Raw genomic sequence first — 20,204 nt, 5'->3', positions numbered from 1 at the left:
AACTCCATCTCTACTAAAAATAGAAAAATTAGTCGGGCGTGGTGGCATGTGTCTGTAATCCCAGCTACCCAGGAGGCTGAGGCAGGAGAATATCTGGAAACTTTGATCACGCCATTGCACTCCAGCCTGGGAAACAGAGCAAGACTCTGTCTCAAAAAAAAAAAATAAAAAGATTAGGAACCATTTCAAATTAACTTTTCTTTATGAAATACAGTAGGATTTGAGTGGTTTTCCTCTCTTTTATGAATATCCTAACAATCCAGCATACTTGCTTTAAAAAAGCTTTTCTGTTTCTATTTAACTACCCTGGAAATTCTGTGTACATTTATTGATAACATACCTGTCATTCTATATCGGAACTTTCTGTGTATTCTATTGATCATTTTTTCTGTCCTTATACCAAAACCATAATGCTTTGGTTACTGTAGCTTTACAGACAGTATTCAAGTCAAGAAGTCTAAATAATCTTCCAACTTTGTTATTCTTTAAGGTTGTTTAGGCTGCACTACACCTTTTGCCTTTCCATATAAATTTTAAAATTGACTTTTTAATTTCTACCAAAAATAAAAGCCAACTTGCATTTATTTGAGTAGTGTTGAATGGGAAGGTCAATTTGAGGAAAATTGCTATCTTTCACATTTGGAGACCCCCAAACTATGAAAATCTGTCTATTTAGCCCTTTTTAAATTTTTCAATGCTAGGTTTAAATTTTACTGTAGAGGTATTTTAATTTTATTTTTAAATAATGTTAGGCTAGTATATAGAAATATAATTATTTTTTTCCTATTGATCTTGTATATTGCAAACTTGTTAAATTTTTCTAATATCATTTTTAATAGTGTCAAGAATTTTTTAATAAAAAATCACATCTTCTGCAAATAGATTTTTCTCCTTACTTTAAGCAATTATAATAGTATTTATTTTCTTTGCATTACAGGTCTGCCAAAAACTTCCAGTAAAACAGTAAGTGATGAGAATATATACCCTTTCCTTGTTCCCAATGTTTTTGGTATAATGTTCAGTATTTCACTAGTAGCATAATGCAAGCTGTACTTGTCTATGAATGTTTTTATAAGACTGGAAAACTTTTCTTCTATATCCTAGCTTGCTATGACTTTTAGTTTTTTTAAAATGAATTGGTGTTACATTTTATCAAGTTGATTTTTTTTGTTTTTAAACTGAGATGATTATGCTATTTTATCTTGTTTTCTATTATTGTGTTCTATTATTATGGATTGACTTTCAAATGTATAACTTTATGTTTCTGGGATAAACCAAACTTGGTCATGATAAATTTCTGTATATGTTAACACTTTGTTAAAAGTTTTACATCTATCTTAATAATAAATACAGGTCTGTAATTTTCTATTGTGTTCTATCTTTTCAACATTTTTTATTAAGGTTATTTTGCTAGCCTTGAAAACTGACTTGGGAAAATAGACCCTTTCTTCTCTATTTTATAAAGGTGATTTGGCAAAGTTAATATTCTTTCTTTGTAAGGTTGACAGATATAACCAGCGAAGCCAACTGGCCCCAGAGCTTTTTCTGTTAAAATGTAATTAATCACAAATTTAATTCATTTATGAGATGTAAGAAAAATAATTTTTCCTTATTTTTTATAAGTTGGATTTTTCAAAACATCATTTCATCAGTTATTAAATGTATTGTCATAAAGATGTTCTTAATGTTATTCTATGGTATTTCTTTTAATACCTAAGGGTTGTAATGATATTCATTTCTTTCTTTGTTAGTAAAACTATGAATTTATTGAACATATTATTCTTTTTAAAGGACTTTTTACTTTTCTCTATTGTTTATGTGTTTTCAGTTTCATTGATTTTCACTCAAATATTCATATTCATTATTTGGGGGTTGTTTCTTTTGCAGTTTAATTAAATTCTTTTCATTAATTTATTCTTTTTTGGCATCTTATTATGGAAGTTTAAAACATTGACTTGAAACTCTAAATTTTTATTAAGGTGTTAAGGTGATTAATTTTCCTGTAAAACTTGATGTAACTAAGTTCCCTAAATTATGATTTATTTGTTTTTTATTGTCATGCAGTCAGAAGTATTTTCTAATTTCCCTTGGGATTATTTTACTCATATTTCTTAAAATATTTTTCTGTTTCATTCATTTTTTCTTCTATTGTGACTGTGCACTTAGTTTCCAACTGACTCTCTTCATGAAATGAGGCTTTCCAAAGTTCTTTTACCTTATGAGGGATTTTTGATGGTAAATTCATATAGCATTTTCTGGAATTTTCATTATTTTATATTTTTGTCCCTGATAGATCAGTTCACTGAGTGTGCAATTCTAAACTGAGTTTTGTGGACTTTTGTCCTCTCATGTTGAAAACATGATTTAATTTTAATCTAGAGTCAATTGATCTTATTGAGAAGTTGTCAAGTTGTCATTCATTAATAACTAATATTTCCTTTTTATTTAGCTTCTTTTGTTTCTAGGTATGGGTTTTTGTTTGTTTTTGTTTTGTTTTGTTTTTTTGAGACGGAGTCTCACTCTGTTGCCCAGGCTGGAGTGCAGTGGTGTGCTCTCGGCTCCCTGCACCCTCCACCTCCCTGGTTCAAGTAATTCTTCTGCCTCAGCCTCCTGAGTAGCTGGGATTACAGACATGTGCCACAATGCCTGGTTAATTTTTGTATTTGTAGTAGAGAGGGGGTTTCACCACGTTAGTCAGGCTGGACTCCAACTCCTGACCTCATGATCTGCCCGCCTCAACCTCCCAAAGTGCTGGAATTACCTAGATATGGGATTTTTACTTGCTTCAGATTCCCTAGTATCTCTGAATTGAGAAGTTTGATTTGATCATTTAAAGACAGCCTCTCCAATTGTAACAGTATCTTCAATTGTCGCATTTTCATGGTCCTCTTTTTATCTCTTTAAGTATATAAGTATCTTATAGTTTATATGATTATATTAATTGCAACCTGTGATTAGCTGTTTGATTGTAGTAGAAGCTATTCATTTCCCTCCCCCATTTCCTCATATTTCTCATATCTGTCAGATCCTACTATTTCTATGTGCTCCAGATACTTAATATCTACAAATCTATGTCTGAGTTATTTATTTTGCTAAACAACAAAAACAACAAACAAACAAAAACAGAGAAGAAAGACTATCTGCTCTGCTCACTTAATCGCAGGCCTATGGTGGGGGAGTTGAGACTACCTAGATACAACACCCAATAACTTTTAAATAGTAATTTTTATTTAAATACCCCAAAGCATCTCATCTCTCACATGAGATAATTCTTTGATGTGAGTTTTATTCTATTTTTAAGATTTTCCCATGGGATTAATTTTAATTTTGATTAATTTTTTTTATTACCATAAGTTATTGGGGAACAGGTGGTTGGGTTACATGAGTAAGTTCTTTAGTGGTGATTTGTAAGCCCATTGTGTCATTCTTATGCTTTCGCATCCTCATAGCTTAGCTCCCACTTATGAATGAGAACATACAATGTTTGATTTCCCATTCATGGGTTACTTCACTTAGAATAATAGTCTCAAATCTCATCCAGGTTCTTGTGAATCCCATTAATTCATTCCTTTTTATGGCTGAGTCATATTCTATCATGTATGTACTTGTATATATATATCTCTCTCTCTCACAGTTTTTTAAATCCACTTGTGGATTGATGGCCATTTAAGTTGGTTCCACATTTTGCAATTGCAAATTGTGTCTTTTTCATATAATGATTTCTTTTCCTCTGGGTGGATACCCGACAGTGAGATTGCTGGATCAAATGGTAGCTCTACCTTTGGTTCTTTAAGAAATCTTCACACTGTTTTTGGAATAGAAAACCAAACACCGCATATTCTCACTCATAAGTGGGAGTTGAACAATGAGAACACATGGACACAGGGAGGGAACATCACACACTGGGGCCTGTCAGGGGGTCAGGGGTAAACTCTTCAATTAGGACAAATACCTAAAGCATGCAGGCTGATAGGTGCAGCAAACCACCATGGTACATGTATACTTACCTCACAAACCTGCATGTTCTGCATATGTATTCCAGAACTTAAAGTAAAATTTAAAAAAAAGAAAGAAAGAAAGAAGGAAATCTCCACACTATTTTTCACAGTGGTTGTACTAGTTTACGTTCCCACCAACAGTGTAGAAGTGTTCCCTAATCACCGCATCCATGCCAACATCTATTTTTTTAATTTTTTGTTGTTGTAGTTATGGCCATTCTTGCAGGAGTAAGGTGATATCACATTGTGGTTTTGATTTGCGTTGCCCTCATTAGTAGTGATATAGAGCACTTTTTGTATGTTTGTTGGCCATTTGTATATCTTCTTTTGAGAATTGTCCATTCCTGTCCTTAGCCCACTTTTTGATGGGATTGTTTGTTTTTTTCTTGCCTATTTGTTTGAGTTTGTTGTAGATTTTGGATATTAGTCCTTTGTCAGATGTGTAGATTGTGAAGGTTTTTTTCACTCCCTGCGTTTGTTGGCTGTACCCCCACCTTTTTCTGTAACAGTTTCTCCAAGCCAATCAATATTGTCTGCACTTTACAAATCTACTACTTGGTTGCCTGCAAATTATTTCCCAGTTTCTGCTTCTGGGGGTATGTAAACTAACAAATTGAGTTCATGTTACCATGCTTAACATATCACATCTAATTTTCCAGATATGTATCAGGACTTAGCTTCTGAGAAGTTAGTGTACATATAGTCTTCTGATATGTTTTGATTGTGGAATAGATGTTCAACTTTAATTTGCATACGTTTTGGTGTAAAGTTCTGTTAATTCCCATGTATTCATATTTTACTTGTCCTCTCCATGGTTATTCAGAACTCCCCAAGGTGTAGTGTTCTTTTTCTTCCCTAAACTGCGTTTATAGAGCTGATAATCATTGACCAAATTTCTGGAATTATTTGACTAGCCTACGATTTTCTAGTGGATGAGTAAGATTAAAAAAATAAAAAGCAGACTTTCTACACAGCTTTATTTGTCCCCAGACTCTTCAATAAATAAAAGAAGAGTTGAAAAATGATTAATAGGTGTATGTTTTTCTCAACTTGACTCTGAAATTTAATATTTTAGAATGATATTTTTGCAATCATTTTGCATGTTTACACTATTTTCCCATCAGTACAGAAAAATAAAATATTTAAATATTCAATTATATCTGGCCTTGTTTTCAAAGGCATTTTTGAAAATTTCTAAGGAAACAAAATAAAACAAGATAAGGTAACTAGAAACAGGCCTTGAAAGAGGAAGTGAGATATGAAAGTGAACGAACATAAAGACAAAATGTATACTTTCAAGGCCCATGGCTCATTTATTTTCTGTGGCTCAGAAATTTAGCTGTAAGGTATCTTTAGCAAATTTAGAGAAGATTACCCAGTTAAGTATTGTTATTCCTGATAAGCAAAATGGAATATTTAGAAAGAGAATATTTGTTAATGTATGCAAACTTACTTCTACAACATTTTATATACACAGCAATAAGTTTCATACATTCTTTCACACAAACAGTTGGAATTTTCTAAAAACACAGAGATTAAATAGTTTACTATATGATATAGTTTAGTCATATATTTCATTCCTATAATGGCATAATTTAGCAAAAGATTTAGAACTTATTAAGGAACATATTCATTGCTTTTAATATATTAATTATCTTTAGATTTTATCAAAAATTATTTCACCATATTTGATTTTCATCCAAAAGTGATGGAGAATATATAAACATGTAATTGACAAACAGAAATGTTTTATTGGCTTTGGCCAATATAAACTACTAAATACTAAAATATATAGTATTTTAATAGTCAGTAAGGGCCAGGCCCAGTGGCTCAAGCCTGTAATGCCAGCATTTGGGAGCCCAAGACCAGAGGATAACTTTAGTTCAGGAGTTTGAGATCAGCCTAGGAAACATAGCAAGACCTTGCTTCTAGTTCAGGAGTTTGAGATCAGCCTAGGAAACATAGCAAGACCTTGCTTCCCCAAAAATAAAAATTCAAAAATTAGCAGTCATGGTGACGTGTATCTGTAGCCTTAGCTATTCAGGAGGCTGAGGGGGAAGGATTGCTTGAACCTAGGAGTTTAAGGTTTCAGTGAGCTGTGAGCACTAGCATGCCACTGCACTTCAACCTGGGCAGCAGAGTGACCCTGACTCAAGAAAAAAAAAAGATTATTAACTAATTATTAACTAAATTATTTTGTATACATGGAATGTCAGCAGACTTTAAACATCATCTCTGTGATTTATCTGCTTTGCAAATTGAAATGAAAATGATTATTTCATTATGACAATTTATAGTTGATAAATAAGGAGGTGGTTTTCTGCTAGGAAAAAGTCAGAATGTAAAAATTCAAACCAAAAGTCATTTCTAAAACATTGATTTTTAAGCACCCAGCATTATTTACTCATCCCTACCCTGATTTCTGTTCTCTGTTGGGAACGTTTGAAAATGTCTAATTTTTTTCCCAGTAATGTAGCAGGGTGCCCTTTATAACTCCTCAGTAAATATGCTTTATGTACAATAGCTAATATGAGAGCCAAGGAAGCAAATAGCTGATTGAAATGCCTTACAAAATCCTCAATTCTACTGTAAGAAATAAAATGAACCAAGAAGAAAACTCCCTGTGGTGTAACATACGGATCAGCTACTCATTTGATTAGAGTAAACTGGCAGGAATGGCATTATTTGGTGGGAAGATTTTGTTTATATGATTGAAAGAACAAAAAGGAATCAAACAACCTGAATAAAAAGAATTTCTTTACACAGGAGACTTATGAAATATACCCTGTGTTCTCAGTCAGGAAAAAATAATCTCATTAATATATATTCATGGGATTTTATTTTTTCTCTCTCTCTATTTCCCAAAAAGAAGAAGTTTCAGCCTGATTATTCTAAATAAGTAATTAAGATATAAAGTCTTTTGGTTGCATTTTTTTTCACAAAGTATTTTGTGCTTTTCAGTTGATATATGAAGACATAAAATAAAGACTTTAATTATAAAGTAATCCAGAAACCAAACAAAATGAAATTCAACAAGGAAAATCTCTTTAGCAGTATCTCACCTTTTAAAATGACGACTTTTTGTGTATAACATGTTATACATATTCATTTTAGAAAATCATTAAAAAATATAAGCAAATTAAATTTACCCATAATGTTCCAAGACGTTGTTTGCATTTAGATTTAGGTCTCTAGTCTCTTACTCTAGTCTCATTAAACTGGAGTTTTCCAAAAATTTATCTCTACCCTCTGTCTCTCTCTCCATTTAAAAATTTCTTCACATTATCAAAATGCATATAAAACATGGCTTAACTAACCACATATTATTACTTCCTGTGGACTTATTCTAATTTAATCTATTAGAAATATATGTATTTCCAAATTTTCACTCTTACATAATACATAACATTTTATTCATCACTTATTTTATAGAATAAATTCCTAAAATTAAATTTGGGACAAAAACATGTATGTTGTTATTATTTTAATATTGACAAAAGAAGCTCAAAACTGTATGCAAAATTATAATCACTACTGCCCAACAGTAATTTAATGACATATGTTTATAAATTAATAGATGAAAGATAATCTTTGTTAACTCAGTACAAAAATATAATTTCATAATTGCTTTAATTTTTAAATAAAGCCTATTGATTTCAAACTTTAACATTTAAGGAATTTTAACAGTTTTCCATGTTGTTAGAAAAATGAGTATTATTCTAAGCAGTTTGTTGATGCATTTTTTATTGGAATGCTTCTTTTTCCCTTTATGATTTGAAAGCACTATTTCATTTACAAAATCTCAACATTTTTGTTGCAAAATATTATAATTTTCTAAAAAACCCATCATTTTAATTGTGCTTTATTACATCTATTGTGAGGTACAGAAATGCATATGTGATTAATGAAGTTGCCTTATTTTTCCTATTTATTCCTTCATTGCTTCAAAAGGTCTACTATGTTTAGAAATAATGCAATCGTCAATTATGGTTTATATGTGTTCATATATGTGTGTGTGTGTGTATATATATGCATATACATATGTATATGTACCATTGTAATTCATTGAAATAGCTAGTGTTCTCATTATACTTACTTTTTAAATGATATATCAATTGAGTTTTGCTTTTACTTGGGTCCAACATTTATTCATCTAATTTTACATGTTAGTAATTTCTAGGATTTTTGTGTGTGTGCATGTCCAGAGATAAATTTTTTTCAAAAGTAAATATTTTATTTGTTGTTAATCATAGAATCTATATTCATATAACATTTGCAAAGCTGATTCAGTTATTATGTTATGCACATTATCTAACACATTTCTATTTGATCTCCCAAAGTCTCAGTAACGTGTGTTGAAAACTCCTGTTAATATTTTGTTCTCTACACCTAAAATATTTTTGACATAGTTTGTAACTATCATAACACAATAGTAAGTTAATTATAACATTACAATAAAGTCTTGTTTTACTTATGAGAATATCAAAAAATTTGGATACATTATAAAGTACAGTTAATTTAATTTTACATGGAAGGGAAACAATTCTGTAGAAATATGTTGTCTAATATTAGAAAATCCATCACTAAAACACTGTAGAAGTAGACAAAGGATACAAATATATATATATATATATATATATATATATGATTATTCCAATTGATGGAGAAATACAATTTGGTGCATTTTAATACCTCCTGATTATAGGTATTTTCATTTGGAGTTCTCAAAAGTAGAGTCTTAGGCAGGACTTGAAGACAGGACATTTATTTGGGAGGTGATCCTAGGAAGGTAGAATGAGAGAGTGGAGGAAGTGAAACACCAAAAAGAAAAAAACTAATAAAAAATGTGTGATGGAGCTGATTAACATCATGTGCAACTGGGAATTTCAGACCATTTCTGAGGAACCTCATAAAGTAAAGACCATAATAGTTCCTCCAAATGATGAGGCACTTTGAAAGATCAGCTATTTAAGCTTCTAATAATTGTTCATGCTACTAATGTATGAAAAATATTCTATTATCAAGTTGAAACTAATACAACTAAAAATGAAATCTATGGAATTACGTAGCACATTATAATACAGAAAAGCAACAATTTCAAGTGATCTCTGACTGTCTTACTCCACTTGTGTTACTATAAAAAATACCTGAGGCTGGATAATTTATAAAGAAAATATGTTTATTTGACTCACAATTTTGCAGGCTGTGCAAGAAGCATGATGTCAACATCTGCTTCTGGTGAGGGCTTCAGAGAACTTCCATTCTTGGAGGAAGGAAGGTGAAGCGGAGTAGTGTGTGCAGATCACATGGTGAGAGAGGAAGCAAGAAGGAGAGAGAAGGAAGTACCAGGTTCTTTTCAATAATTAGTTCTCACAGCAACTAACATCCAGAACTCACTCACTGCTGTGAAAATGGACCCAAACTATTCATGAAAGATCTGCTACCTGAACCAAACACCTCCCACCAGTCCCCACCTCCAACATTGGGAATCAGATTTCAGCATGAGACTTGGTGAGGACAAACAAACCATATTCAAACCAAAGCACTGACCATGAGAAGAATCCTCTAATTGAAAATGGTCTTATGTTCTCAAGAGAAAATAGGACCTTTTTATACCGTTGCATGTTTGTTTTACACAGAACTAATTATGCAAAGTACTAAAGTACTTTGATATTTCTTTTTTTTTTTTTTATTATACTTTAAGTTCTAGGGTACATGTGCATAATGTGCAGGTTTGTTATATATGCATACTTGTGCCATGTTGGTGTGCTGCACCCATCAACTCGTCATTTACATCAGGTATAACTCCCAATACAATCCCTCCCCTCTCCCGCTCCCCGTGATAGGCCCTGGTGTGTGATGTTCCCCTTCCCGAGTCCAAGTGATCTCATTGTTCAGTTCCCACCTATGAGTGAGAACATGCGGTGTTTGGTTTTCTGTTCTTGCGATAGTTCGCTGAGAATGATGGTTTCCAGCTGCATCCATGTCCCTACAAAGGACACAAACTCATCCTTTTTGATGGCTGCATAGTATTCTATGGTGTATATGTGCCACATTTTCTTAATCCAGTCTGTCACTGATGGACATTTGGGTTGATTCCAAGTCTTTGCTATTGTGAATAGTGCCGCAATAAACATACGTGTGCATGTGTCTTTATAGCAGCATGATTTATAATCCTTTGGGTCTATACCCAGTAATGGGATGGCTGGGTCATATGGTACATCTAGTTCTAGATCCTTGAGGAATCGCCATACTGTTTTCCATAATGGTTGAACTAGTTTACAGTCCCACCAACAGTGTAAAAGTGTTCCTATTTCTCCACATCCTCTCCAGCACCTGTTGTTTCCTGACTTTTTAATGATTGCCATTCTAACTGGTGTGAGATGGTATCTCATTGTGGTTTTGATTTGCATTTCTCTGATGGCCAGTGATGATGAACATTTTTTCATGTGTCTGTTGGCTGTATGAATGTCCTCTTTTGAGAAATGTCTGTTCATATCCTTTGCCCACTTTTTGATGGGGTTGTTTGTTTCTTGTAAATTTGTTTGAGTTCTTTGTAGGTTCTGGATATTAGCCCTTTGTCAGATGAGTAGATTGCAAAAATTTTCTCCCATTCTGTAGGTTGCCTGTTCACTCTGATGGTAGTTTCTTTTGCTGTGCAGAAGCTCTTTAGTTTAATGAGATCCCATTTGTCAATTTTGGCTTTTGTTGCCGTTGCTTTTGGTGTTTTAGACCTCTAATATTTCTAATGTCATACAAGCTAGATTTCATCAATAGTTGAACTGAGATTATTTATATGAAATTGATACAGTTTATTAAAGAGAAAATACTGGCATAACTATCTACAAAAAATAAGCATCCTATTCTCAGTTAATTCTTGTGATGAAAGAAAACAGATTACATAAATATGTCCATGAAATTTATGTAAAACATAATATAGATTGTAAACAAGTACAATAATTTGCAAATATGATCAATATGTAATACTTTTTTATAGGTTTTATTAATACATGCCCTTGGCTTCTGAAAATGTGTTCATTTGAAATAAAATGCTTTGGATAAACTGAAAGTATACGAATTTTTTTTCTGAGAATAATTTTAACTTTTCCCTATCCATTTTCATTTCTCTGCCTATAAACAGTCTTTTTTTTTTTTGTTCTGGAACATGTATCCACTTGCAAATGTCCTTCTTTCTTTTAAGTCCAATCCTAGTCTGATCCTCCAATCTTTAAATCCACTTTAATGAATTAATAAATTTGAAAATGCTTTGAAGATATTCTCAGAGAATAATTTCCAAAATAGTGTTTAAAAAAGGTACAGGAATTACGCATATTACAGGAAATCCAAAAGGATCTGCAGACAAACTCTTAGAATTAATAAATAATTTTACCAAAGTTTCTGGACACAAGATTAATTTTCAAAACATAATTTTGCCAAAAAACTAGCAAATATAATTTTAAAATATAATTTTTATAGCATAAAAATATTTTATATCTTGAACTAAATGTAAAAAAAAATACTCTTTACTGTACATTTTTATTTTTATTGTATGCTATAGATTTTTTGATATTGCATTATAGAATACACATAGGTATATTCACTTTTCTGAAAATGTATCCATCTGTACCCTAATGAACTGTGTGCTTTTCAATAAAAGAGTTTATATAAAAAATAATTTTTATTACAGGTTTTTTTCGAAAAGCTTAGATGGAATTGTAATTTATGCTTATAATAAAATCGGCAAACATTTGTCATAAACAAAAAATTGTCATCTGTTTACTGTGAGGCTCAAGATAATGTGGAAGTGCATTAAAAATAAAAAGTAAGGTCATATTTCTATTGATGCTGCTCTAAATATTTCCTGTTTTTATTTTTACAAAATCAAAAGGTAACTCAACCACTATTTTGCATTTTTCAAAAACTAAAATTGAATAATTGAATTATACATGTGTATTCCATACTTACACATTTTGAGGCATCTTGGTAGTAATTATTATTATTTTGATCAGTCACAAGTTTTACCTATATAGCTTCACTAGCACCTGAATAAGTTAATTATTTTGCAGTGTTTAGAATTTTAAATGTCTGTTTAAGAAAGCGGTTGGTTGCTTAACGTAATGCCACTGGCTTTGTACTTTTGTAAGCAGAAAATTAAATTTAAAGAGACAACTACTCCTTGTGTTTACTTAATAGCACCTCAAGTTTAGTTTATTATTTCAAGACTATTCTTTGTGTCTGTTTGTGAGACATGTAATAGAAAGAAGACAGAGGTTCTGTTTCATTTGCCCTGCATAAAGATTTGTCAGCTGAAACTTAGCAATGAATTCTGTAATGTCTACCACTTTGATAGGCGCTTTGAAACACATCTTAGGATTCTAGAATTTTTATTTTTATACTAGTTCTCCGACAAAGATTTTTTTTAAAAAAGTCTAAATTCAGATTAGAAGCCAGTACAATTATATAGGGATATTCTAACTATACTGCTTATACTTATCTGTGACCTTAGTGGATTGTCACTGTATATGCCCATGCCAATTTATTTTCTATTCTCTCTCTCTCCCATCATGGAAAATATAAACATACACAGTTCTCAGTGCTACCATAATAAGATTCCACAAACTAAGTTGCCTTAAACATTAGAAATGTATTCTGTCATGGTTTTGGATGCTACAAGTCCAAAGTCCAAGTGTGGGCAGGGCCAGGCTGTGGTAGGCCAGGTCTTACTAACAGTTGGACAGGCAGGCCTCCATGACAGCTGTTTCAGCACTGAGTGGTTAAGTTAAATATTAAAAGCTGAAAGAGTCAGTGCCCGTATACAAAGGCTGGAGTGTAATAAAAGCCCACCAAGGGTTTTGCCTAGGACTTTCCTGAGCCTTGAAGCATGAAAGATAATGAAGAAATTCTTAACAGGACCCATTTAGGATTAAACAAGCTTTAATGGGATTCTGAAGAAATTCCCCAGACCTCCATGAGCAAGTTTTATTGGGGGTCTAAAGGAACTCCCCAAACCTCCATGATTTAGCAGAAAGCAAGATAGTGGTGATCACCCATTGCATCTGGACTCATTTAGATTAAATAAATTTACTGAGGCTTCAGAGGAAGGTCTTTAAGACTTAGACTTTAGTTATAGATTAGAAGAAGTTAATCACTTATGTCTTTAGAAGAATGCACACTTACACGTAGACACACAGCTGAGAAGGTAGACAAGCTCTGGAAAACTTTGTAATTTTGAGTTGGTATGGCAATATTTTCCTGGCTTTCTCTGTGTACCCACTTAGAGAAATAAACTCTCTTCTTTCCCGGATCATCTGCATCTCGTTATTGGACCATGAGAATAAGCAGTCCAAACCTTGATTTGGTCTGGGAACAAATTTGGTGAGCCAGGCAGCAGATGGCTAGGTTGGTGCTGCATTCAGCGGCCAGTGGCTTGCGAGGAGACAGTCTTCAGGAAGATCCCAGCAGCTGACAGTTGAGATTTTCCTGGGGACCCCTCCTAAGACCATTCCATGCACAAAATCCCACGTCCCCTCACTGCTAGGGAAGAACAGAGATCAGGAGCAGATGCACTTGAAGGGTGGGTAAAACCAGATCATATGCTGGGAGCCTATTGTTTCTCTATCTGGGCTTGTTAAGACATCTTTCTGGTACCACCAGGTGTACCACTAGGGAAGCAATAGGGCTCGCATATACACCTACTTTGCGTTAGGTTAAAATTGGGTTTTGAGTTGGTTTTGAGTCTGTTCTGCCTGAGTACACTCCCCATTGCTTTTGTCTGAAATCTATCTCTACTTGTTTGTATATTTGTCTTGTCTCTTTTGATACTGTTTTAGCTTGAAAAGGGCGTTGTTGAGTCCATTCCCTTTAGGAGACCACTGGGAAAGATCTTGTTGGATTGGAAACAGTTTGGGTATGCTCCCCTGACTAAAAGGAAATTAGTTTACTATTGTTAACAAGATTTGGCCAACGTACATTTAGAATCTGAGGGGAGATGGCTAATTTGTAGGACCCTGAACTATTTCGTTATTTTTGAGCTAGAGTTATTTTGTTAAGTGTTCGGGAAGATGGGAAGAAAAACCCTATGTTGAGTCATTTATGTTATTACATAATAAGAATGTCAAAGAGAAACGAGATAAGCTGATGGTGCAGTGTGCAATCAAAGTTTGCCCCAATTCTTAGAGAGACGAAGATAGACTCAGAGAGCCAACAATTAATAAATGTACTCAACCCAGTTGAGTTGGGAGCTAAAGCCCCACCCAACCCAGTGGGATATAACACTCCATGTAACCTGGCAGGGGCTAATGCTCCACCACGTAGCCAGGAAAGGGGAGAATCACCACCCCCAGAGTATGGGGAAACAGCACCCCCAGAGCACGGGGGGCATTGGGCGGAGGGCAGCAAAACTCATCTCTCCCTCTCAGACAAGGCAAGGCACGCATTTCATCTGGGGAACTATCAAACCTAGCCCGTCTGAGCAACAGTGCCAGGATAATACTGTTAAAACTTTAAACCACCTGGCAGCTTGCAGGTTAAGGTTTCAAGCAAAAAGGCCAAGGTATGTAAGCAAACTGTAGAATATTTAGGATTTCCCCTACAGAAAGGAAGCAGAACCCTGACTGTGGAGAGGTGGAATGCAATTGTAAAGGCGGAATTCTATTGCCATGTCCACCACCAGAAACCAGCTAATGGACTTCCTAGGTATGGCCAGATTTTGTCAGATTTGGATTCCTAAATAGGGACTAATGCTAAGCCCTTATATGAACTGTTAGAGGCACCTGACCATGATCCTTTTCAGTGGGAAGCAAGACACCAACATTTGTTGAAGGAACTGATGTGTAAGTTAATCTCCACCCCACCTTAGGGCTTTCAAATCCTCATAAGCTCTTCTAAATTTATGTATAGGAAAGACTGGGCTTAGCACTTGGAGTCCTGACACAAAAGTTAGGTGAAGTATTACAACCCATAGCATACCTTTCAAAGCAGCTTGACACAGTAGCCAAGGGCTGGCCCCCTTGTCTTAGAGCAGTCGCTGCCACCTGTCTGCTACTCAAGGAAGCTGAAAAGCTGACCTTGGAGTAGCCTGTCACAATATATGTGCCCCATCAAGTGTTAGCGTTACTGAAACAAAAAGGAGGCTACTATCAAGCCATACTTTTGGAAGACCCCACAGTAAAGCTGCAAACTGCCAGAACTCTAAACCCTGCTACACTATTATCAACGAGGAGCTGAAGGAACCCCTACATAATTGTCTAGAGGTCATAGACCAAGTGTTTTCCGGCCGCTCAGACCTAAAGGACATATGCCTCCCATCCACAGACTGGACATTGTTTGTAGATGGGAGTAGCCTGGTCACCGACAGGAAGATAAATGTTGCTGTGGTGACCCCCTCAGAGGTAACAGAGGCAAAACTTTGTCATCAGTACCTCAGCCCAGAAGGCAGAGTTAATTGCCCTCATGAGAGTCTTGCAATTGTTCCAATGTAAAAGCACCAACATATCCACTGACTTCAGGCAGGCATTCATGATAGTTCACACACTCAGAGGTCTCTGGAGGGAAAGAGGACTGCTAAGGGAATGGTGGATAACACCAAAGTTAAATATGCTAAGCAAGGTGTTAGAATTGTTAGAAGTGACAAAGAACTCATGCGAAATTAATGCAGTAATTCCAGAGTAGCAAGGGCAATGCTTTTTCAGATCACACCACCAGGAATTTAGCCAGTGCCAGCATTGAAATCCAGGCACCCTTAATTCCCCAAGTAGACTTAATGGCCTTCAAGCCCAAGAACACTTCTGAAGATGAGGAAGCCACAGAAGATAAGGGATTCAAACTAAACAAAGAAGGGTGAAGAGTAAACAGTGCAGGCCTGGTTTGGGCACCAGTGCATCTTGCTTGCCCACTGCTAAAGTACATTCACAATAGTATGCATTTTGGGGAGAGATGCTTTGCTGGCCTTCGCATGAATTTATTTGAAAGGGAAAGAACTAAAAGCCCACTTAGAGGATGTAATTGAGCATTGCCATCTTTGCACCAGGAATGAGCCTAATAATCATAGCCAAGGGCAGCCTGGACAACAAGAAAGAGGAAGGTACCCACTAGAAAACTGGCAAATAGACTTTACACAGATGCCACCAGCCCCTGGGGGATACAAATACATCCTCGTTCTAGTGGACACTTTTTCTGGCTGGATGGAAACATACCCATGCCACACAGAATGAGCAACCAAAGTAGTTAAAGTTTTGCTAAACAAAAGAATAATACCACAATACAGGCTCCCTGATGTAATTCAAAGCGATAATGGGCCTTCATTCACCTCTAAGATAACTCAACAAGTAAATAAAGCATTGGGAAGAAAGTGGAAACTAAACTCAGCATAGAGACCTCAATCTTCTGGACAAACGGAGAGAATGAATCACACCTTAAAAAAGTCATTGCCAGGTTGTGTCAAGAGACTCAATTGAAATGGATTCAGGTACTTAGTATTGCACTGCTCTGGGTAAGAATTACCCCCAGAAGCAGGATTAAAATAAGCCCCTACGAAATTGTCTTTGAGAGACCCTTTGTAGCTAATCTGTCTCAGGTTACTGAAGTGCCTCTGCATAGGCAGTCAGCTGTTAAGAATTATGTTGCTCACTTAGGGCAAACTCTTAACGTTTTGCATAAGTTTGCTTCCAACAGGAATGCTGTGAATTCTGTAGAAGCCTGCCACCTGCTGCAACCTGGGGATCAAGTGCTGCTAAAGGACTAGAAGGAAGCCGATTCTGCCCAGCAACTACAGGAGAAATGGAAGGACCCTAGGATGTGCTACTGATCATGGACACGGCACTGTAATCGGCAGGCATCAAGCCCTGGGTCCATCGAACGTGAGTGAAAAGAATCTTGCCAGCCAAGAGCCCTGTGGCAGAGAAGTCCCGGCCAAGAGATGGGAGGTGGAACCCCTAGAAGACCTGAAGTTTGTATTCAGGAAAAGATAAGACTTTCTCTTATAATCCTTTTCCTCGTCATGCTTCTCATTGTTTCTGCTCTCACCTCTAAGTTTTTCTTATACTGGGCACAGGATTATGTAGATAAACTGCAACAAAGCTCCTGCTGGGTCTATGACCTATTACCCCTCTGTAACACCACAAGGTTGCCTTGGTGGGTGTTGCCCATCCAAGGGAAGGACTGGATTTACCTGCAAACTTTTCTGGGAAATCTAAGACCTTGGACTGGGTCATGAATGACAGGAGTAACCAGGGTGAATGTCTCAGAGTGGCCCATAAACAAAACTTTAGAAGACCCAGGGCACAAAAAGCCATTCTCAGTAAACAAAACAAGGGATGATGTAATAGGTTTAGCTACTTCCTTGCTGAATCTGAAGGTATATGTCCAGACTGTTATAATAGAAAATGTCTGTTATAAAAATGCTTTCTTCAAATTTGGGACAGATGTATTTGGCTAACTGCATCCAATGGACATTTAAACCAAGTTTCCCCCTTATACTGGCCGCAATGAAACCACTCCCTTGATCACTGGCCTAGCGTAACTTAAGTCTTGAGATGAGTTGCACATGAACAGCAACAACATACTATAGTGCTTCAACAAAGAGATTTGTTTGCCACCGACTGGTCCCAGTGACCCGGCCTGAATTGGTATGTCCCTAACAGAACCCATTGGCTTTGTGGCACCAATTTATGGCCATGGCTGCCCTTGGACAGGCTGGGGCTCTGCACTCTAGGTCTCCCATGGGCACAAGGATGCTGGGTAAAAACCATCCAAAACCCTGCTAATCTCCCACTTACGCTTAACAGATGGACCAGGTCAGTACAATCATCTGGCTGCAATCTTTATGCCCTCAATAGGCTTAGAAACTGTCTTATGGCACATAGAGGCACTAGCTAATTTTACACAGTGAGCCTTGAACGAGGATCTTCAAAGTATGTCCCTTATGAATGCTGAACTGTACCGTATGCAGAAAGCTAGCTTGCAAAATCAGATGGCCTTAGACGTTCTAACAGCAGCCCAGAGGGGAACCTGCACCCTCATCAGAACCAAATGTTGCATGTATATATCTGACAATTCCGGGAATATTTCTCTGGTATTAAAGTATATGCACCAGCAGATTCAGGCAATCTCCAGTCCCAGGTTATCACTTCATGACTGGATCACATCATGGTTTAGTGGAGGACCATCCTGGTGACCATCTTTGTAGGCATGGGCATAATGTTATGTTGCAGAATGTATTGCTGTTACATATTGTTCCAAAACATTCATAGAGCTCATACTACTATGTTTCAAAAGACACTGCCTCTAAGACCCTGCAACAGAACATACCACTGGGAACAAATCCACCACTTCCACTCCAATGCTGCCTTCGGTGTCCCATAACAACGACCTCCTCTCAGCAGGAAGTAACCAGAAAGACTGAGACACCCAATCTCCCTACAATTCTCATAATAAACAAATATACAAGCATATGGAAATCATGCTCAAATTGACAGTGGGGCTTGTGGCAGACTAGATCTCACTATCAGCTGAACAGCAGGCCTCCATGACAACTGTTTTAGCACTGACTGGGTGGTTAAGTTTTGCCTAGGCCTTTCCTGGGCCTTGAAGCATGACAAGATAATGAAGGAATTCTTAACAGGACCCATTTAGGATTAAACAAGTTTTAATGGGCGTCTAAAGAAATTCCCCAGACCTCCATGAACAAGTTTTATTGGAGGTCTAAAGGAACTTCCCAAACCTCCATGATTTAGCAGAAGACAAGATAAGGGTAATTACCCCTGGCACCTGTACCCATTTAAATTAAGTAAATTTACTGAGTCTCCAGAGGAAGATCTTCAAGACTCAGACTTTAGTTATAGATTGGACGAAGTTAATCACTTATGTCTGGAGATGAATGCACACTTACACACAGACAGACATACGGCTTAGAAGGTATATAAGCTCTGAAAAACTTCGTAATTTTGAGTTGGTCTGGTGATATTTTCCTGGCCTTCTCCCTGTATCTGGTTATGGAAATAAACTCTCTTCTTCCCCAGTTCATCTGCGTCTTATTATTGGGCCTCAACATTAAGCATCCTGACTCTCAATTTGGTCTGGGCACAATGATTCCTCTGAAACCTTTAAGGAAAAATCCTTCCTTGCCTCTTTCTAGCTTCTGGTGGCGGCCACCAATCCTTAGTGTTCCTTGGCTTGTGGCAGCATTAACTCCAATTAGAGGCCCACTCTCTCTAGTGTGACATCATTTTTACTTAACTAATTACACTTGTAACAAATTCGTTTCCAAAAAAGGTCACATTCTAAGAAACCAGGGGTTGGGGTTTTCATGTATATTTTTGGCAGAGGGTCACAATTTTATTTATAACAACAGTGTAATACATGTTAGAAAAATATGAATACTCAGACATCAAGATTGAAAATAAGTTGCACTGTATTTCTGCAGAAAAACAGGGGGAGAATGCAGGATCTTTCCCCTCTATCTGAACTTCAAATGTTAGCATGCCTCAGAACTCAGCTCTTAGTCCTCATTTCATTCCTATCTATGCTCTTTCCCCAGGTAATCTCATTCTTAAATACCGTCTCCATGCTGTTGATGACTCCTGGTCTGACATCTTTCTGTTCCATGTGTCTAATTGTGTATTCAACTTCATTTTCCACTTGGATATCTAATAAGTATCTTACACTAAAATTTTCAAAATAGTGATTTATTCTATCATTCTCAAAATAAAACAAACAGAAAAACAATAACAACAGCAAACACATGCACCTTGCACCTCTCCTGTATTTTTCTTTATTTAATGGGCTCACTATTTCATCATTTTGTCCAACCACAAAACTTGTTATCATTGCTTCCCGTCTTTCCCTTCTACTTATATTAAATTCATTCGAAAGACCTCATGACACCAGATGAAATTAAAATCCCTAAGCTTACTAATTCTCACCATTTCCATAGATCCACATTCTTGTTTGGTTTCTTAAAATATATTCCAAAATTTTCTACTTGTTTCTACCTTTTATGTATACCTTATTTATATTTATTTTATACATATATTTATTATTTATATATACTTTATATATACTTGTTTATACCCAAGTGTAGACTCTACACTTAGCCAATGATATATGTTTAAAACACCGCTCAAATAATATAATCCTATTTGCTATTTTTCTCTGACTTCACATTCAAATTAGGATAAACCCAAGCATCTTGCATTCTACAAGGTCTTA

The sequence above is a fragment of the Macaca thibetana genome, chromosome 15 (genome assembly GCF_024542745.1).
Source record: "Macaca thibetana thibetana isolate TM-01 chromosome 15, ASM2454274v1, whole genome shotgun sequence".
In the NCBI taxonomy this organism is placed as follows: domain Eukaryota; kingdom Metazoa; phylum Chordata; class Mammalia; order Primates; family Cercopithecidae; genus Macaca; species Macaca thibetana.
The sequence above is the reverse complement of the archived record's forward strand: the minus strand, read 5'-3'. Positions refer to the sequence as shown.